The sequence below is a fragment of the Neolamprologus multifasciatus genome, chromosome 4, assembly GCF_963576455.1.
Source record: "Neolamprologus multifasciatus chromosome 4, fNeoMul1.2, whole genome shotgun sequence".
NCBI lineage: Eukaryota > Metazoa > Chordata > Actinopteri > Cichliformes > Cichlidae > Neolamprologus > Neolamprologus multifasciatus.
Window position 1 is genome coordinate 8,403,595 of NC_140442.1, and position 20,500 is coordinate 8,424,094.

At 40.5% G+C, this 20,500-nt stretch overlaps 1 protein-coding gene across 3 annotated transcripts in view; it reads right to left on the reverse strand.

The window, feature by feature from the left end:
* The window catches only part of znf385c (zinc finger protein 385C), a 138,872-nt gene that overhangs the window by 115,677 nt on the left and 2,695 nt on the right, over positions 1-20,500 (reverse strand). Inside the window, exon 1 of one of the 3 annotated variants that reach the window (XM_085158398.1) lies at positions 11,136-14,508. The exons of the other annotated variants lie outside the window; for them this stretch is intronic. The gene's annotated coding sequence lies outside the window, so the exon portion shown is untranslated. Of the gene's footprint in view, positions 1-11,135; positions 14,509-20,500 lie in introns of those variants that run through there. 3 annotated transcript variants of the gene reach the window in all.

Below are 20,500 nucleotides of genomic sequence, written 5' to 3' on the forward strand. Positions count from 1 at the left end.
AATTTTCTTCGCAAGCCCCCTGATCATTTTACAGTTAGACAGAAACAATCAACCAAATTAACTAAGACTCGACTATAAAAAGAGGAATTGCTGCAAAACCCATGCACATCACATGCCCAATAGGATTAGGATGAAATTCACAAATCTTACAGATTTTTATTGATGTGCTTTGTAAAAATCCAAAAAGTCAGCATAAATATTGCAGTTAAAAAAAAGTTTTGGAACCATAGAGATCCAAATCAATTAACTTAGAGAGAGACAAGACTTTAGAAGATCCTGTACAATCCACTGGTTTGTGACCTTGTGGCCAAGAGATATATCACTATCCTGCTGGAAGTCACAGCATTACTAAACCAATTCAATACTTCCAACAAAGTAAAAACCTGTAACAATGAAAACATCCTCTGAGTTTGCTGTTGCAAGATAAAACATTTTCTATCAGGCAACACAATCTTCTTCCAGCACACAAAAGCCAAGACACAATAAATGTTGAGAGCATCAACAGCAATCAGCAACTTGGAAAAGACAAAAACAAGGGCGATATTTGTCAGTATTCAAACCTAATCAAGTCACGCGTAACCTTTTCCTTGCACGTAGGCAGGCTTTTGGAATAACATTACCATTTGGCTTCATTATCCTCTTCTTAATAGAGCAAAAGACAAAATGATAACACAAATGATTCAGCACAACAAAGTCATATTGAATCAGCTTTACACTTAAACACTGGCACTGGTTCAGGCCACTTTCTGAGAACGGACATAATATAAGGGAGAGCAAAGTGGAGCCCCTCCCTGTGTTGTTTGTTTTCTTGCTGGAGGTGGACAGAGCCTTACAGTCACCCATGCATGCAAGGCCAGTCTGTTGTAATTTAAAGGCTCAGTTGTTTAATAAGCTAGGTCTTAATTTGTTCATAGTGCCTGTCCTCAAAAACACAGGGGGGAGGGAGCTCAGAGAATATTCGGTGAAGGAAAGAAAGGAATGTATATCATATTCACGACACTATACACGTTTTCCTAGAATTTGTTTGGAAGCTAAAAAATATTGTTTGTAAAGTGAATGTGAAACTTGACTGCATATATGGCACATTTAAGGAAACAATCATCCACAAATCTCTCTAGAGCAATCTACCAAATAATAACTTTCTTTGTAAATTATTATTAACTGCTTAAATGCAGCCAGTATTTCAGTATTTTAGTAGGAGGAGTTAATGAGTCAAGCAGAGCACTGGCATGGCCCTGGGAGTCCAGAAGGTGTGGAGCCTATTACTGTAACAATTCTGTCTTCCCATCCTTTCTGCTTAACTAGAAATCAAAGGGCTAATTAGCTTTTTAGTTAGCACTCAAGTCAGCAATTAGACTCAACTAATATTCACAGCAAATGTGTTCCTAGACAGCAACTCTGCTGATGTATGGTCCAAAATTACATGTTATTGTAATCACACTATGTTTTTCACTAACACAGTAATGTAGTATGTTATTGTACCAAATTCAGTAATTACATTACAATGCATGGCAGTACAGACTCCAACACTGCTCATGACATATAGCATAGTGTACATAACATGTGCTATAAACACACAAATACACATAGGTTGGGCTCCCATGAGGCACTGCAGAGAAAAACTCTACTGTAAATGATACATCCAGTATTTTCCCTTTGATGACAAAAAATGTGCCATGCTGTTTATAAAAATGCTTTTCAAACAGCATGAATGACACAGGAGATCCAGCAAAGCCAGAGTCCAGCAGGCAAATAGATCAGGCAGCCACAGAGATAATCATTATACAGGATTGCACTGTGCTCTCCTCAATTGTTTGGCCACCTCACACAATTAAACCCAAACTGTCATGCAGGAGGCATGTTTAAGCACAGTGGTCCAGTAACCACGCTGGCACAAATGTAGTTACATAGAGGTTCATTGCCCTTGTAATGACAGATCAACAGAATTTTCTGTAAGAGGCAAGTGTGTATGTTTTGCTCATAACTGTAAGTATATCTGCATACAAATATGTAGACTAGCTACATAAATATGTAGCTAGTCAGCTTGTAGTCCCAACACTATTGACAAATAACTGGTCAATAGTCTGACAAAGCTTCAGTCACATGCAGACTGCAAACTGAAATCAATAGCTTTCATTTTGTGGCAATTTAGGTTTTCATTATCTTTATCTGCTATTGTGACCAGAGCACAGAACAGTGTATTTTAGCTGGGATGTCTGCTCGCTACACCAGAAGCCTATAAGTGAAGTTGGCAGATACCTGTAGAAACTAGCTTAAGATACGAAGGAGTAGGAAATACATTAGAGGTTTGCCAAAGCAACCAGAACCTGGTGTCTCCACCAGTGACTAAACATCAGCTACAAAGTAATGGAGGGCCAGGGAATTGGTTTATAAGCTGATGAGGGTCAAGTGCTCAGGCAGAAGCTGAGGATTCAGAAGCTGGTCTGTAGGATCATCACCGATAGCATTTTGGGGATTGGTGTCCCTGTAATGCTCTAAAAGTTAAAACTAGAATTTTAAAATGGAACCTAAATCTGATTGGTAGCCAGTGTAGCAACTTTAACACAGGGGTCATATGAGCTCCCTTGTTCGAGTGGGTCATTAGCCTCGCTGCAGAGTTTTGAACAACCTGTAGACGAGCTAGCCCGTTCTTGTTTAGACAAGTAAACAGGCTGTTACAGTTGTCACTACTATCTGATTTTAATGTCCCTCCAAAGAAAAAGCTTCATCAAAAATAACACCCTGGTTTCTAAGGTTGCGTTTCTGTGAGGAACCTAAGTCACCCAGTTGCCGTTTAATATCAGGTATTGCACTGTCTGGTGCAATAATCAAAGTTTCTGTTTTAGCCAGGTTTAGCTGTAAGCAATTATTGTTCAACCATTGTTTAATGTTGGCTAAACAGTCAATCAGATCGGAGAGTTTATGAGCGTGAGCAGGCTTAAATGAATAATATAGCTGAATATTATTATATCAGCAAAAAAATGATAGGATACTTCAGGAAACTGCTGTATTATCTGGCTTAAAGGAAGAATGTATATTAAAAACAGAATAGGTCCCAGTACAGAGCCCTGAGGAACTCCACACAATAACTCTGTAGATTCCAACATGGTTTGCGTGGTTTGCAGACACACTAAAGCTCCTTTCAGATATATATGATGAAAACCAGTCTAGAACAGAGCCAGACATCCCAACCAGGTCTCTCAGTCTGCTTATCAGGATGGTATGATTGACTCTATCAAAGGCTGAGGTAAGGTCTAACAAGACTAGGACTGTGTGATCTCCGGAGTCTGCTGACATCATAATATCATTAGTGACTTTCAGTAGTGCTGTCTCAGTGGAATGCAATTTACAGAACCCAGATTGAAAACAGTCATAGATGTTATATTTCTCCAAGTATGCTGTAAGGTGGACAGCGACTGCCTTCTCAAGGAGTTTTGACATAAATAGGAGTTTGGAGATAGGTCTTAAATGTTGAAGTAGTATTGGATCCAGGTTGGGGCTTTTGAGCCTTGGTTCCACAATGGCATGTTTAAAAAAGCTGGGGAACATCCCAGTCTGAAGAGAAACATTAAAAAGGTTCACAACCCAAGGACCAATGGTGTCAAAGGCATTAATAAAAAGCTTAGTGGGGATAATGTCTGAGGGGCTTGATGATGGGTTCATTTTGTCCACCAGGGCAAATATCATTTCATCATATGTTACAGTTGTAAAAGTTGACCAGGAGTACAAAGCGAGTGCCTCACTTGGAGAACAAGAAAGCATTGGGGAGATTTTAGCATTGACTTCTTTAATCTTATCAACAAAAAATTGGAGTAGTTTATTACTATCTACTTTAGAGTGTACATCTAAAGGTCCCACATCTGGAGATACAATAGCACTGATTTTATCAAAGAGAAACTTGGGATTTCTCTTATTTTTTGATATGAGTCGGGAAAAATATTTTGATCTAACAGTTTTCACCGTGTCATTTAAGGAGAGCATGAGATCTCGAAGATGGAGCCTGTGTACTTCAAGTTTGGTTTTCTTCCATAGTCGTTCCGTTTTGCGGCATATTCTCCTTAAATTTAAGATCGACTCATTTATCCAAGGGCATGTCTTCTTTTGTAAGGCTGACTTGATCCAAGATGGATGTGCATTCCCTATTAAAGGACCGAATAAGAGTATTTACATCATTTCCGGTAAAAAATAGAGAACTGTCGAACATAATGGCGAACCTCTCAGCAGTAGTCTCAGTTATTATGCGTCTATGAGTTAACTACACAGGTGTTTGTTTCGAGCTAAAATTGAGTTAAACAAAGATACAATTATGATCACTCAAGTGTACATCCTCAGCAAACACATTGACAATGTTGAGGCCCAAGGACAAGACAAGATGTTGGACAAAGTTAAAAGACTCAGATATAGATAAAAGTTCAGCTGCAGAGTTAGATGAGGCATCATCGATATGAATGTTAAAATCCCCAAGAATTAAAACTTTCTCCAGCTTGATAATAGAAGATAAGAAGTCCATAAAATCCTTTAAGAACTCAGTAGCAGGGCCAGGAGGGCGATAGACTAAAACACAATAAAATATGTTTGTAGAGCCCACCTTAATTGTTTGCAACTCAAAAGAAAACTAGTTTTCAGTTTGCATACCTCTGCAAGTGTAACTGTCCTTAAAGACAACAGTCAGCTGACGTGGTATATAAGTCCAGTGAATGAATATTTGAATATCTGGGCACAACCCTAAAGTCTATGACCTTGGTCTAAAATATAAAAACTATTAGAACAGTCAGTGTACAGTAACATTTAATACACAATTCCTCAACCCAACTAAAACACAATAAAACAGAGCTACTAGCATCCTTTTTAGTCTTGTTTAATTTTAGGCTTTACTTTGTTTCCAATGATGAGATGTCACATCCTATCTCGAGAGCTAGCTAGAGAGAAAATGTAGCTGAGCTGATTTCATTCAGTAGTCCACAGAACGAAACCTTTAGGTGCCTCACTTTTATTTCAGTGCTGGAAAAAAAATCAAGATAATTTTGAATGGATTTGCTTATCTAAATGCTCATGCTACCTGCCAACAGCTTTAATTTCAGGGTTTTTATAAGATCCTTTATCTTCTGCCTGCATCCAGATAATACCCTGAGATCAAACACTAAAAACAGGGACAGCTTCCAGTTGAAATGTTTAATTCATTGTAGTGAAAGTACACGTATTTATTTGGGGCAACTAAAAACTTAGTTATCTCTACTGTCACTATTTTGGATGTTTCTGTGACACGGCAATGCTCCCCCTCATTTCCATAATCCTTCAGATAAGGAAAGCGACAGGTAACATCCCTGAGCTGAACATTAATTTTTTTTGGACTGAATATTATAGCAATAACAGCTTCTGATAATCACACGGTGAATGTGCTGACTGGTGTTTCACCTACAGCTGGTTGCCTGACAGCGCTTTACTAAGTATGTGGAGGCTGCCAGATGTCTAATACATTTTTATGTTTTGCAATCTTTTGACTAATTCATTAAAATCTTTCATCTTGCTTGCCTCTAACACACAGACCACACAGTAAAAGAAAAGTGCGTGCACAATTACACGTACAGTGCACTGCAGTAGCGCCGCTAGAAACCCAAATCTACTCTCTTCAGATCCTCGCTGGCCACAAAAGCACATAGCAGTGGATAATAATGAATAGCAGCCTGCATTGCTGAGCACTTTGCAATATAATCTACAAAACAATCGAGTGAGGTAGTGATAGAAAAGGCAGGGAGGCAGAGAAAAAGAATGACCCCTCAGAACTGCTGAAATAGCACTGCAGGCTGAATGATTGCACAGCTACTCCACAAAAAAAGAAAGATTGAGAGTGAGATAGAGAAGTAATGCACTGAATCTTCTCATTTGTGTCTTTACTGTTCAGCTTTGCTGTAGAAAGCTTTCAGCATTATAATAAACTTCACAGAGAGGCACAGTCTTTTCACACTTTTTCCACTGTGTACCATTTAACAGCACGTTTTGTGTACATATGTCTGTTTTCTGTCTAATTGCTGTGCCCTTCCACCCTTTACCCGTTTCTTCCTCTCCTTGCCGCTCCCTCTCCTTGTTCCTGTCTCTGGGTGATGAGTCAGGGAGCAGCAAGGGGTCCAAGATATTTGCATCAGTACCTCGCCTCATTTCCTTTCCTAATGGGAGACATGGGAGCCTGGCAGCAAGCAGAAATGGGGGCTGAAGAGTAATAGATAGGTGGGTGGAGGGGTTGAGAAAGCAAGAGATAGACAGATGGAGACAAAGAGATGCTATAAAAAGAAACGCTGGATGATGAAGGGTGCTCAGCTAGGTTGGTGCACACTGAAAGACATATTAGCATTAAAATGGCAAACAACCAGCAATGCAAATGATGCGCATTTTCATGTGTGAGTCATTTGTAACCCAAGTTTGTTGATTAAAACAGAGGTAACACTGATTCATTGTTGCTTGCGCTCAGTGACAAGATCAACGTAGACAACCTCCTCTCCACCTCCTCTTTGAGATGCTCGAGAGCTCGCTGATTCATCCACTCTGCTAGTACTGCAATGTTGTTGGTCCTATATGTGTGTGTGTGTGTGCAAGCATGTATGTGTGTGGTGTATGTGTGCCTTTTGGTGGTGGGCAGTCAAGCACTGCTCACTGGTTCACTCCAGTACAGGAGGAGAGGCCCACACATCATCCCCATGACAACACCATGCTCGCTTGCCAATATGAGCACCTCTACCTATCTAAGTCATTAGGCAGCCAGTCACCGATGCATTACCCATTATCAGATGTGCATAATAAACAGCTAGATCTCCAGAAAAATATGCACAACAAACAAAACAATTAAAAAATCCTCATGAAATAGAATGTAATTTAGTCTGTTCAAAGACCTACATGCCAGCTAATGGGAATGAAGGAAACACAAAAACAGGTCCCAGTCCCTGACTGCCACTACTCCCTGTTGTGGGACTCTATCATCCAGCTGCAGGAGGTGATTTGGACCTGGAAGAATCCCTGTTTGCCATCCATCTGGTACTGCACTGCTGGGAATGGATTCAGTGTATGTGTGCCTCTGTTTGCAGCAGTGGACGACTGCGTGCCAGACCCCTGGGCTGGCACCACTCTGTGCAAAACCTAATGCTAGCGTTATTGTTCTCCAGGGGGAATGAGGTTTGTGTCCCTGCACAGCTGAGCAGGCTACAAGCTGAAGAGAGAGAGGGAAGTCAGGAGGGGGGGTGGGCATGAAGGGTATGCCAGGAGGGATGAAAGAGGGAGTAGCCAACCGTGGAAGTTTTTACTCAGGGTAATGCCTAGGGCGACAGTTAGGGGAAGGAAGGGAGGAACTATACACACTTGGAAACAAACATCCGCCACAAGCTTCTGCTTTGTCACTACATTATAATGAATGTGATCACCTTCATTCCAATAGCCAAGCTTTCCAGCTGCACAAAAACTAAATAATGACATGAATGAAACCACATTTACTCCAGTGGATTTTGAGACGTGTTTCTTTTCAGTTCTCAATACGTTACTTCCTAAAGCGGCCAGTACATTACAAAAAAAGTGTTTCTCAGATGATCAAATAGCTTTGGACACGCCCCAAATTCCTTGTCTTTACAAATCTGACATGCTGTATACAAAAACACTTTATGCTAGCATGGGGCAGAGGTAAAAAAAAAAATATGAAGGATTTAAATGTTTCATTCAACTACTTATTTTCCAGTACATCTTATAGGATTGCATGCAAAGGTTTTAGGCACTAACACTACATGCTTTAATAATAATAATATACTTGCATACACATTTTAACTTACTGGTTGTTACAAGCATGCTGGACACCCTGACAATATTTTTCACAGGATTTAGGCTCAGTCTGAGATTACATAAAAGAGATAGAAGAAACTGACTTGATAACATGGAGGTCAGGACTCTGCAAGGGCCATGTCAACTGGATTTGTTTTTTCTCTTGAAAGAGAGTTCCTTATTCCTTATCATATTTATACATAAACTATATTGAAAAATTCTGGTGCGGTAGTTGCATTTGTCTCACTTTTAGACAACAAAAGAACATGGTCAGATGACAAACACACAATCTCATTACTGGAAGTAAACTGTTTGGTTTAGGCAAACGGTGGTAGCTGGGTAAAGCATGCAAAAGGCAGGATGCATGACATCCACTCAACCACTATGAATTCTCCAGGCAGTTATTTGCTCTATTTTCACATGAGCTCAGACATCACAGAGAATTTGTGCTAGGGTGCTGGCAAGGTAAAGTCCATTAAAAGCCTAATCTGACAGACTAGGACAAGTGACTTCACATACAACTGTGCTGAGCAATGTCAAGACAAGTTCAAGTTTATCAGAACAGATAAACTTGACAGATATAGGGTTTTTAATACTTCAGCCCCAAATTCTGATATATAGGCCAATATTTTTCTTTCAGGCACATAAACAAATTCAATAGACTTTATTAACATTTGTTATAATTAGTTTTTCTTTACTCATTCGCACACTGCCCAGCTCTGCTCTATCAGCTGTTTGCTGTGTTTGCCACGTTCCGAACACATGTTGCAAATGAGGAAGTAGCAAATTTGTCATTTGTCCATTTAAGATTAGTCAAGAATAACCATGGACAAAAAATCATAGATGAGAGTAAATTCAAGCAAAACATGTTCGGTAGACAAAAATCGTGGGTTAACAAACACAGTAAAACATGTAGGTGGGTAGTGTATCACCATTGCAGTGAATGCACCACTTGCTTGGATGTATATAAAACTTCACCACATAACTGGTAAGGAAGCCCCTTGCATTATAAATTCCAAGTGAAAGGAAGGTTTCATGAGTACTTGTACACTGCTTCCTGCTCAAAATAAACCTGAGATCAAAACTCTTTGTAAATCTGTTTTATAAATGAGGCCCCTGTGCTACAGTGCATGTGTAATATTGGCTTATCTTTGGCTGTTTATGTAAGGTGGTTGTTATTCTGCAAAATGAATTTGTGGCCAACTCTTTGAAGCTTTGATGGTGACAACTGATTGAGCAATTTAACGGTATCGCCTGTTGGATAAGATCAAGGGAGCCCCTGAGAGAAACAGTGCATCTCAAAGAATTTCTAAACCATTTAACTTGAACATTAAATAAAGTGAAAGTACAACACGATAAAGGTCACATTCAGCTGGACAATCTCTTTTTTCCTTTCTTTCTTTTTTAAAAAAAAAATAACTCAGCTTTAAGCTATACATCCATGGTGAATATGCAAGTCTTTCAAACTTAGTTACATAGGCTTTGTGCCAAAATCTTGCCATTTCTTAATTGACAACTGAACATATCTTGATGGATACATTTGTTGGACTTGTCTTTTATTACAGTAGGAGGAGTTCTGACAGCCATTAGAGGGCCAAAACACTGTTAACATGTGTGGTTGCACTTTAACTCCCTGAGATGCTAATAGATACTCGTTCCCAGTTAAAACAATTATCTCCTCACTCCTTCTTTAATGGGGATTGACATTTAAATGAAGTAGTTAATGTGTGCCAAGGACAGAGTATGCCATGTTAACAATTAAAATGTTGCTTAATGGAGCATGCCAGAGCTATTTTGAGTGCATGTTGTGGGAGAAAGAATAGTGCATACTCTATTAGTCAGAAACCAGAGCGAATCCCTGAAGTGGGCCAAGGTCAGAGCTGCTCCTTCGTTTCTAGGCTAGCTGCTCGTCATCCAGGCACTTCAAAACCCTGACAAAAATCATTAACATAAACACCAACCTGGGAGAAGGCTTTTAGCATACAAAAAGTAGCCATTGAGAATGTTCTGTCATTTATGTAACACCTCTTTTGGCATGTTGAAAAGCAAGGGCTAGCAGGTTTACATGCAAGCTGAGAAGTGCCCTCAGTGCCCATTGCTGCTCTCTTTTAAAGACAGGCTTCATCTCACTTTTCACTCGCTGTTTTTCCTGATTTAAAGATTTATTTCCACACTGTTAGAAAGACTTGAGCTCACTTTTGCAAAGTGTGATTAACTTGGCTCATGCACAGTGGCTTAGGAGTCTGGAATAGACTTGAGAAACAAGCAAAAGAAAAAGAAAAAACAAAACAGGGATACCAGGGATACTTGTCTCTACTGTAAGTGGACAGCAGGAACAAGATGAAGCAGGAGCGAGGGTTGTTCCAGAGGAAGGTGGAGGAGGAAGTTACAGAAATACAGAGCTCCAGTGTATGTTTTTCCTACCAATCCCGTCCTTCAACTTTAAACGCTCTGAAGGCTCCAGAACCTCTCCGTCCTGAGCCAGTATGGGAACAAGGGTGTTCTCTATGTTCTTGCTGCCTTGTGAGGGGTTAGTTTCCCATACAAGCAGGTTTTTGGAGTAGGTTTTTGGGGTTAAATATGCGAGCTGTGTGTTCATGTGCCACAGTAAAGTTTACCATGAAGGAGGAGTGCCTTGGTACAAGCTGTGAAGTGGGAAGGCTGTCGAGATCCAGCACAGGCAATGACTGAGCACACTGTTGTAAACATTTAACAAGTTCTATCCTGCTTTCAGAGCAAGTGTATGGACTCTTATTAAATGCTTCAAAAATGTCTTGAAAACCATTCAGGTAAAAGTAAAAGGTTGTCTAAAAGTTGATGTCATTTTAGGTATTTTAGCATATTTCATTTAGTCTGAAAAGGCTTGAAGGTTCAAGTTCATAGTCAATTATCCTGGATTCAATTGAGAGATATTTCAGATTCAGACATATTTTAGATCCCTTTTTTGTAAAGCACTATAGGTTTACACTAGCTTGAGTTGGGGAGGATATAATAATATTGCATAATTAAGCCTGTGCCCTTAACTCAGCGACAATGATATGAATTTTTATTGCTGCTTTTCACCTCAAATACTTTGCATTTCATTTAAAGTGAACCTGTTATACTCTGCTTCATTTTATTCTAGTGCTCCACTGGAATAGTTTTGTGTAATTAATGGTTACTGTACAAGTACAAGTTCCAGTACTGGTTACGCCAAGTACTGGAACTTGTACTTGGCGTGGGGTTTCTGAGCTGTGTGCCTCAGAGATGACCAATAAATCTCATTTCAATGACATCATGCAGAGCCAGGACTAGAAAAAAAGTCTCAAATGCAAACTTTAGAAGAGTCTGAACCTTACCTTTTCACCTTTAGAGATTTCTGCACACAGGCTTTCTTCATTCCTTGATATACATGACTCCTGTGTAGTAACGCTGGCATCTTGTTGGTACACTATATACACTAATATATTTCTAAAATAAACAAATAAATGACTTCACTGCAATTTTCACACTTAGACAAAACCATTGAGTGGACCAAACTGCAGCTTCTGATGAACCAGTTTTGGCACCTGGACAGTCCTGGTGCAGCATCGTCGATTGTCAATTTGCATTTCAGAAGCTACTTAAAATACTGAATAAACTGATTGAGGTGTAACGGGTTTGCCACACCTGTGGTTAATCACCTTTGATTACTTGTCAGGGATCCGTCCTAGAATAGATCTGTGCTCACTCAGTAACAGTCACATAGCCTTTAATAAAGGACTGCAGAAATTTCCATAATGAGACTGACATGGATATTTTTGCCACCTCAGTGTAGGTGGGGGAAAAGGTTTGCTGCCGTCCGGAGATGAAACCTAAGCTGCTGCTACTGTGATGTTGATTTGTGCGAGCCATGTTTGTTTAAGTTGGGGTTTATGTGCATTCACTGTCAACATACTTGTTAAGTAGTGCACGGAAAGGGATCAGATGTCCTCAGGTTCACAGCTTCAGATATACTCATATTTCCTCTCCTAGTTTGCCGTGAAAAGCAGCAGAACTCCATTGTTTTCGCTTTCACCTCAGTTTCCAAGCTATTGATTTCCTGCGGACTTGGGGGTTCAATTTGTCTGAAGAAGAACAGTGCACTGTTTTGATTCTTGCCAAGATTCTTCAAAGACAGTCACTGAGGCATCACTGGGTTGCAGATCTTGTAGCACCCTGCTCACTTCACTGAGAGAATGAAGACCCTCAGGAACATCTGACCTTTTTTCAGTATTGCAAATGACCGTTGGTCAAAAAGAGAATGGTTTTGTTTTGATATCAGAATTTCTAACTTCTACATTGGCGACACAACAAGAAATTGCCATATTGACGGGATAACATTTTTGAATATTTATAACAGTAAACAGACTGCAAAATGGTGATGAGGTAGTGGAGTGAATGAGAAGAGGGGGGACTATGTGAACACAGCAGTTTGTGTGGACACAATCAAAGGAAAGAGTGAGAAAGTACAGCTGGAGTTTGTGTAGTGAAACAACCTGTATTTAAATTGTTTAAAATAAAAGGGGTATATTTGAGCTTTATTTAGATGTTAGCGCCTGTTGACATCAGCTATCTACAATCTTTTGGAGTTATTAAGTCGTATCTGTACTTTCAGGTATCTTTTTCCTTGCTTTGGCTTGAAAAGGACTGCATTTGGCTCTTCCGAGAGCAAGTGCATGCATTCCTCCGCTCTCTTTATCTTGTGTTGTGCACACTCTGTGACAGCAGTGTCTTTGCAATTGTTAGCCCAACCCCAGTAGACCCTGTTTTGTCAGCAAAAATGCTCCCAGGAGCAGAGCACTGAAAGATTCCCATTCTTCTTTTTACTGAAAGGAAGAAATATATAGTTCAATTATAGGGTCTATCAGGCTAGCGTGAGTTTGGGATGGCTTAAATTGAACTGGTGGGAGACAAAGCCAAGCTGATGAGTAATATAGTACAAGTGGAGCTCCCTGTACCCTCAGCTTTTGCCTCCTCACTGACTTAACATACACACTGAATCATTAGTAGAATGAGTCTTTTAATATGTACTGCTCAAGTCAGGATATGTCAGAAGTACTAAAGATGCAGGAACTCGCCAAACAGGTAAGAAATGGAGAGAGAGACAGTGAATCAATTCTGTTAACAGAAGTGATTTAGTGGATCAGCGAGTCGATATGTGCGTCAGCTGCACGAGTTACGAGTTGATGTCTCGGCTGCTGCTGCAGGGCTAAGAGGGATTTTGAACCGGAGGAAGTGGAGTTAATAAGGAATCTCAAAGAGCACAGAGCTGGTCTTGCTTTCTTCATCCACTCGCGACCCACCAGTTTGACATGGAGGATAAGGGGCCTCCAGCAGAGTGCAAACGCACATCACCCACACACTCCTGCAACGCAGAAATGAAAATCACCTCAGCTGTAAATAAGAAAATGGATAGAGACAGATACCGCTGGAAAAAGTGCACACACCGACGACACAAAGTAAACAGTGTGAAAGCATACTGAGACTGTGGAAAGAATAAACAATCTAAATTTTCTAGAGCGGCTAAGGCTTCATATGGTAAGAGCCTGATAATCTGACTTCTAATCCAAGACCAGGCCCCCACTGATAGGTTTGCTAAGCCCTGGTTCATTGTGAGGATGTGGTAGACGTAGATGAAAGAGGGCAGTTGAATGATATGAGCAATTCTGAGTCAGCTGCTACGTCAATAGTGGCATCACAGGCTCATCTTCGGTACCAGAAGTGCTACGAGGCTATCTGTGGTGACCTGAGCCTCACCCATCAATATCCAGCCCCCTCTCATCACAGCATGCATGGTTCAATGAGAGACACAGTAAAACAAGAGTGTGTGCCTCAGAGTCAGCCCTCCAGATGGTGGAGGTTACTGTGATCAGCATGGATTACATGTCTTTCCACCCTGATCAATGAGAGATAGAGGCAGGGGTTGGTGGCTTGGTGGGGTGGAGGAAGCTTTGGTACCACCTCCTGCAGCCTGTAATGACTCTGATAGCTGTTGGGGGCAGGAGAAGAGCTGTTTGCTGTGCTGGATATAAAACAGATGATTGTTTTCATAGGAATTACATATGAAAGCAAACTGAAAACACACAATCCACAAAAACACTATCTCATTTAGGCACACTGTTAACAATAAGCACAAACATTACACAAATAGCTGACAGGCATGAGTAAAATGTACTAACAGCGAACAAAAACAGTGACAATATTCCTCTCATACTGGCTTCAGTGGCTCCTTGTTAAACTCATAATTTATAGTCCTTCTCATCAACATACACAGTGCTGAATAATCAGGCCCCATTATATGTTAAAGACCTCACGATAATATTTTGTTCCAAAAGATCACTTTGTGCAGGTTTACCCACTTGCTACATGTCGAGAATTTTGAAAAGTGCAGTAAGGTGGATCATTAACCTATCTGGTTCATTTCCTTTAGAGCCAGCTCCTAGTTTGCCCTGAGGGGAAATTATGGACTAAAGATCAGTTTTAAAATGTTCATCTTATTGTAAGGATAACAATACCTTTCATTATATTAGTTATGCTGCTATAGGTCCAGGCTGACAATCTCAAAACTGCAAACCCCTGTGAAACCCTACAACAAAACCTGACATTCAAACAATATTTATTTGTCACATATACAATCATACAGGGTACAACATGTAGTGAAATGCTTGTGTCCAAGCTGCGGACGTAGCCGGGCCATTCCAGGGCTTGTTGTTTTTTTGTTTTTGGTTTTGTTTTGTTTTTGTTTTTTTTTGGGGGGGGGGGGTAGCATGGGGGTCTAGCCAGGACCCTTACTGGATACCGGGTGGGAATCAAACTTGCAACTCCTGCTCCAAAGGTGTGTAGTCTTACCACTACACTATCCAGCTCCATTTACTGCCCCAGAAATGTAACTGCATCACGCTGATGCACCGCACAGTTATTATGATTGGCCTGTTCAGTACATTCAGTTCCTCCTGCGCACTTTGGCTGTTTTTTCACCATAGTCTTTGAATTTATCAGTGGGAAAATGACCATCACCTAAACATAATAATGGATTGGATTTATATAGCGCTTTTCAAGGCACCCAAAGCGCTTTACAATGCCACTATTCATTCACTCTCGCATTCACACACTGGTGGAGGCAAGCTACGGTTGTAGCCACAGCTGCCCTGGGGCAGACTGACAGAAGCGAGGCTGCCATATCGCGCCATCGGCCCCTCTGGCCAACACCAGTAGGTGGTAGGTGAAAATGTCTTGCCCAAGGACACAACGACCAGGACAGAGAGAGCAAGGGATCGAACTGGCAACCTTCCGGTTACAGATGCGCTTCCCAACCCCCTGAACCACGGTCGCCTATGACCATCACCTAAACATGAGGAATACTCATCAAAAATCAATATATATAATCACAAATGCTCAAAAACTCCTAAGGGAAGATTGCTAAAACAACTGGAATGGGATTGAAGGAATATACAATGAAGTGAGGGACAAATATATTTGACCACAACAAAGACTGGAGACCAAGGAGAGAAAGAAGTCTCAACATTTTATTTGTTTCTATTGGCTGGCACCGCATATAAAACATATAAAACAGGACATAACCACAAGGTAATTAACACATAAAGCACCAGCACAAGGATAAGTCCCGGAAACAATATCAGCCAATTACATAGACTGCATTGTAGGCTAAACAACGATTCACCACAGAAGTCTAAATCAAGGTAGACACAGGTAAAACCAGTGGGGGTGTGGAAGATAATGACAAGGAGAAAAACCAGACATACATGGAAACAAGAATCAGATGGATCAAGAGCCAGTGTAATTCCCAATGTACAACAGGAAGTTGAAATGAGATAAAGCGATTAGCACACAGACCAAACAGAGAGAGGCAAACTCAGGGAAATTCTGTAAACTTCAAAAACAAGAAAGATTGTCAATAATCCAAACAAACCAAACTCAATAAATACTACACCAAAACTCAGGACCGTGATAGTTTTCATTGTCAATAATTTTCCATAAGGAAAGCTCACTGGAAGAAAAATGCTACTGTGATGGAACAACAAATCTTACAGGTACAGTCAGTTCAACCTAAGCTCCCAGCAGATGAATGTAAAGTAGATGATATATAGCAGATCCAAAACACTGTGAGGTGCCAGTCTAACTTGATGGCTGTTAGAGCTGCATATTCATTATTTGCTACTATCTGACATTTGGGTGACACACGCAACAGAAAAAAAACATCTTTCACCTGCTGTTCTGAAATTGTCTTTTGGGATGTTGATATTTTCTCCAAAGATATCCACACTGCTCAAACATTTATGCTACAGACAGCAGGGCTGTTCATTTTTATTCCAAGCTTTATCTTTTGAATTACAGCTAAATCCACCTACTATTTTATATGGTAGAGCAAACAGTGGGCGCATGTTTGGCTATGAAAAGAATAATTCTTATTCACACTCTCAGCAATGGCTTACATCATAATTAACTTCCCTTTTTTTCACTAGAAAAATACTAAATAATATGTCAACCAAGGTTGAAGCAAGGTGAGGGCAAACTGTCCTACAATTCAACTAAAAAGCTTTTATAGAGAGTGGTTACTCTAAAGATTTTGCCTCAGATAAATCCATTGCACCCAAATATTATTACTTAAACTAATGCGTTTCATTTATTAAAAGCAACCAAATAAAAATAGCTTGCAGTGAGGGGGTGGGCTTTATTTTTCACTGCTTCCTTGCCTTGGATTTAACAGTAAATTCCCAAACCTTGCTACAAAAAAAGTGAACATAATTATTGCTCCAATAATCCTGACATTCAAAAGCCCGGAAGGTGATGAGGGACAAAGACTCAACACGCTATCCAGATTGGGAAACTAGTCATCTCAGTTATAAATAATCCCAATGCCGTGAAAGCAAATGAGTAATACTCTTACTTCTGTCAATAATGATGACTGTTTTGCCTTTATGTAACACGCAGGTCCCACAGATCTCTGAAAGGCTGTAGTTGTGTTTAGCAGCTAACAGATGTGAATGTGAGTAAGAGACTGTATGTGACGCAGGGTGTTACTGAAAAAAAAGCACACCTACAAAAATAAATGTACAAAAAAAAAAGAGAAAAGTCAATAAAATATTTGCATATTCATGAATGCCGCTCATTATGAAGGCTCTGATCAAGCGATTTAGCTGCCACCCTACCTGAGAAGTTCAGTTGGACCTAAACAAGCAACCTTTTTAAGGTTTGTTGTTGTTTGGAGTGGTTGAGGTGGTGTACCTGGCCCCGAACACTGAGCCAGTGTTCAACCCCAGAGCACCGCCATTCAGCAGCAGCTCAGCGGCATAAATGCACCTCTGTGTATGTGCATCTGTTTGTGTAAGTGAGTGTGCCGTTCTAACACTGGAGCCACTGTGAGTGTGAGTCATTACACATCTGTGAATGTGTGCGTGTAGGCATCTAAGGTTGATGGCAGCGAGGCAGGCTTCTGCTGCTTTCTGTTAATGAACATAATGATTTTACAACAAATCAACATTAGATCAAATGAAACTCAACACAGATGCTGAAAGTGCTACTGAAGAGGTTCTGCCTTCTGATGTTATTGTAGGTGTTGAAAGTTGTGATTCCCCTCCCATCTATTATTCCCATTTGTCTTCCAACTTCACTGTGCCAGATCCATTTCTGTTTGGGCACAGGGCTCAGAAGGGGGATTCAGGTGTCACGAGGGGATAGAAAAGGGGTCTACAGAGGGATGCCAAGAGACAGTAATGGGTTCAGTTGTGTCACATCTACTGCTCACCACTGAGAAGCAGGCAGTCTCTGCTTGGGATAAGCACCTTTGGTCAGGCATGCCAGTCAGGAGAGTTGAGAGAGGAGAGCTCTAACAATGGGAAATGGACAGAAGGCAAGTCTCGAGATCTACGCAGCTCTGTGTGCAGCTGTCAGAATCCCTGACCCCTACCAAGTCCACCGCCACCTTTCTGTCACATCTAGTCTCACACAGAGCAACAACCCAGGCCAGCTAAAGGCTCTGGGGTAGACACATACCACTACTCCAACTAGACAGCATGGCATGAAGGTCAGGTTTTCATGCCTTTTAATATAAATATAAACTTTTCATTGCACCCATCAACCAAAGCCATGCACAGCTAGTTACTTGCCCCACTGCTGTGAAATTCATAATTTATGAACCTTATGTGTTAATCCATTCTCCTTGAAGAGCTTTTTTTAACTGAATAAATTCTTCTGACGACACCTTAGCTGTGACTTCTGATGGAATTCCTTTGTACAAATTTCAAGATTGTGTTGAATATGATAGCACATCTACTTTTCCATGACAGAACAGTGATGTCCTCCAGTGCCAGGCTACCCCCAGCTAAGTTGGATTTAGCTGTGTGTTTGTTCTGGCAGACAGAAATGTGACAACATGTGCGTCACAATTTTAGCACGAAACTTTTCAGACCGTCCAACTGAAGGTCACGGTACTGCTCTGATTGGTTTTACAGCACAGGTTGAAATCAAGGGTATTAGTCACACAGAGAGAGGGATAAAGACTGAACCAGAAAGGTCAACAATCTACCCACACATGTGTAGATTCAGTCTTGGACCTTGCAGGCTCCAACTGTGTCGGCTCCTCAGCTTGAGCACACTGGTCACCTTCGCTCAGCAGGTGACGATACCACGTAACAGTAACAAGGAAGATGATCAGAATAAGTCAAAGTAAATAAGCTAGTGGGCAGCTGAACAGCATACGAGTGAAACCAAACATAATTACACTCAGCAATATAAATGCATGTGGATCACAGAAAATCTTTTTCAAATGCACACATTGAAAAGTATAAATATATCCATAAAGTCTTGACATAGTGGTAGCAAGAGTATCATTGCAGTATTCGTATTCATCTGTGTGTATGCTTAGCATAATATTTAAAAGCCTTCAAGCTTCAAGCTGGTCTCTTGTCCAAGCAAAAGAGAAGATAAGTCAGAAGTTACCGTGGTTACACTCAGGACCATCAAATCAAAAAGAGGGAGATGCTGTGGCCGTAACGAAAATATATTTTCAAGCCCCCAAGTAGATGAAATGTAGTGCAGACACAGAGGGAACCCTCTCAAATCTACCGCTAATGCTTCCTCCAAAATGACCCCTGCGAGATGAACAAGGGTTTTCAGCCCTGAACCCTACGATGCGTATAAAGGCACTTTAAAGCATTTTGCTGAGACACGTTTCACCGCTGGCTGCCAAAGTGGAGGTAAAAAACTAGTAACCACAGCTAACAAGACAGGCTGTTTGTTGACGTCTTCTCTTTACCATCAATGGCAACAACAAAACCTAAGCAATGCTTCAGTCACTCACGCACACCCCAATCTCCGCCCTAAACTATATGCCATAGTTTGTAGTAGATCTATTGTTCAGTGAAGAGAAAAAAAGCCACATTATTTTTCATCCAATTTAAAAACTTCTAGCATCCTTTCATAAGCGTTAGAGCAATATTATGTTTTTTTTCCTGAAATGTCCAAGTGACTCATTCAAAAACAATTTCTTACATTGAACCTGCTCTGCTGTGCATGCACTTCTACCCACATCCACACAGGATGATGTAGGTGTAGGTCAACTGCTATTGGGCTAAACGAGAGCTCTAGGTGAGATAATGAAACATTATCAAAACATGAATCAGCGCTGTGCTGAATGTGGCTGCCAGTTATTTTGTCGGCTATAATTCAGATACAGATATCTATTCAATTCAGTTCAATTCAAGTTTATTTATATGGTGTGAAATTAGAACTGTTGGCTGTAGGTTCTTTATACTGCAGGGTAAAGAACCCAACATCAGATCACCTCCTATGAGCAAGCGCTGTTAAATATGATCTGTTAATCATCTGTTTGAATAATAACTTTTTCTTGTTATTCTCAAGTTAAATACACTCACTGGCCACTTTGTTAGGTACACCTGTTCAACAACTTACTAATACAAATCTCTAATCAGTCTAATCTAATTAATATAATCACATGGCAGAAACTAAATGCATTCAGCCATGTATGCAATATGACCTACTGAAGTTCAACCCAAGCATCAGAAATGGGAAGAAATGTGATTTAAGTAACTTTGAATGTGACATTCTTGTTGAAGAACAGGCTGTTCAGAGTGTTTCTGAAACTGTTGATTTATTGGGATTTTCCCACACAACGATATCTAATGCTTACAGAGAAAACAGAATAGTTTGAGCTGATAGTAAGGTAACAGTAACGCAAACCACTCGTTACAAGCAAAATATACAGCGGAGCAACTCTGAACAAACAACACAACAAATCCTAAAGTAGATGGGCTACACCAACAGAGGAGAACACCAGGTTTCATCTTTCTTCTATCAACTAAGAACAGGAAGCTGAGGCTGCAAATTGCACAGGCTCATCAAACAGAGGATTGAAAAAACGTAGCCTAATCTAAAAAGTCTTGATTTCTGCCTCAGCATTTGGATGATAGGGCAGAAACAACTGCTGTAAACAACATGAAAGCATAGATCCATCCTTTCTTGCATCAATGGCTCAGGGTACAGTAGTGGTGTAATGGCGTGAGGGATATTTTGTTGGGACACTTTGGGCCTGAGCATCATTTAAATGCCACCTTAAAATGCCTAAGTGCAAGCTGCAGACAATGTCCATCCCTTTATGACCGCAGAGTATCCAACCTCTGGTGACTGTGTCCAGCAGGAAAACACACTGTCTCCCAAAACTCAG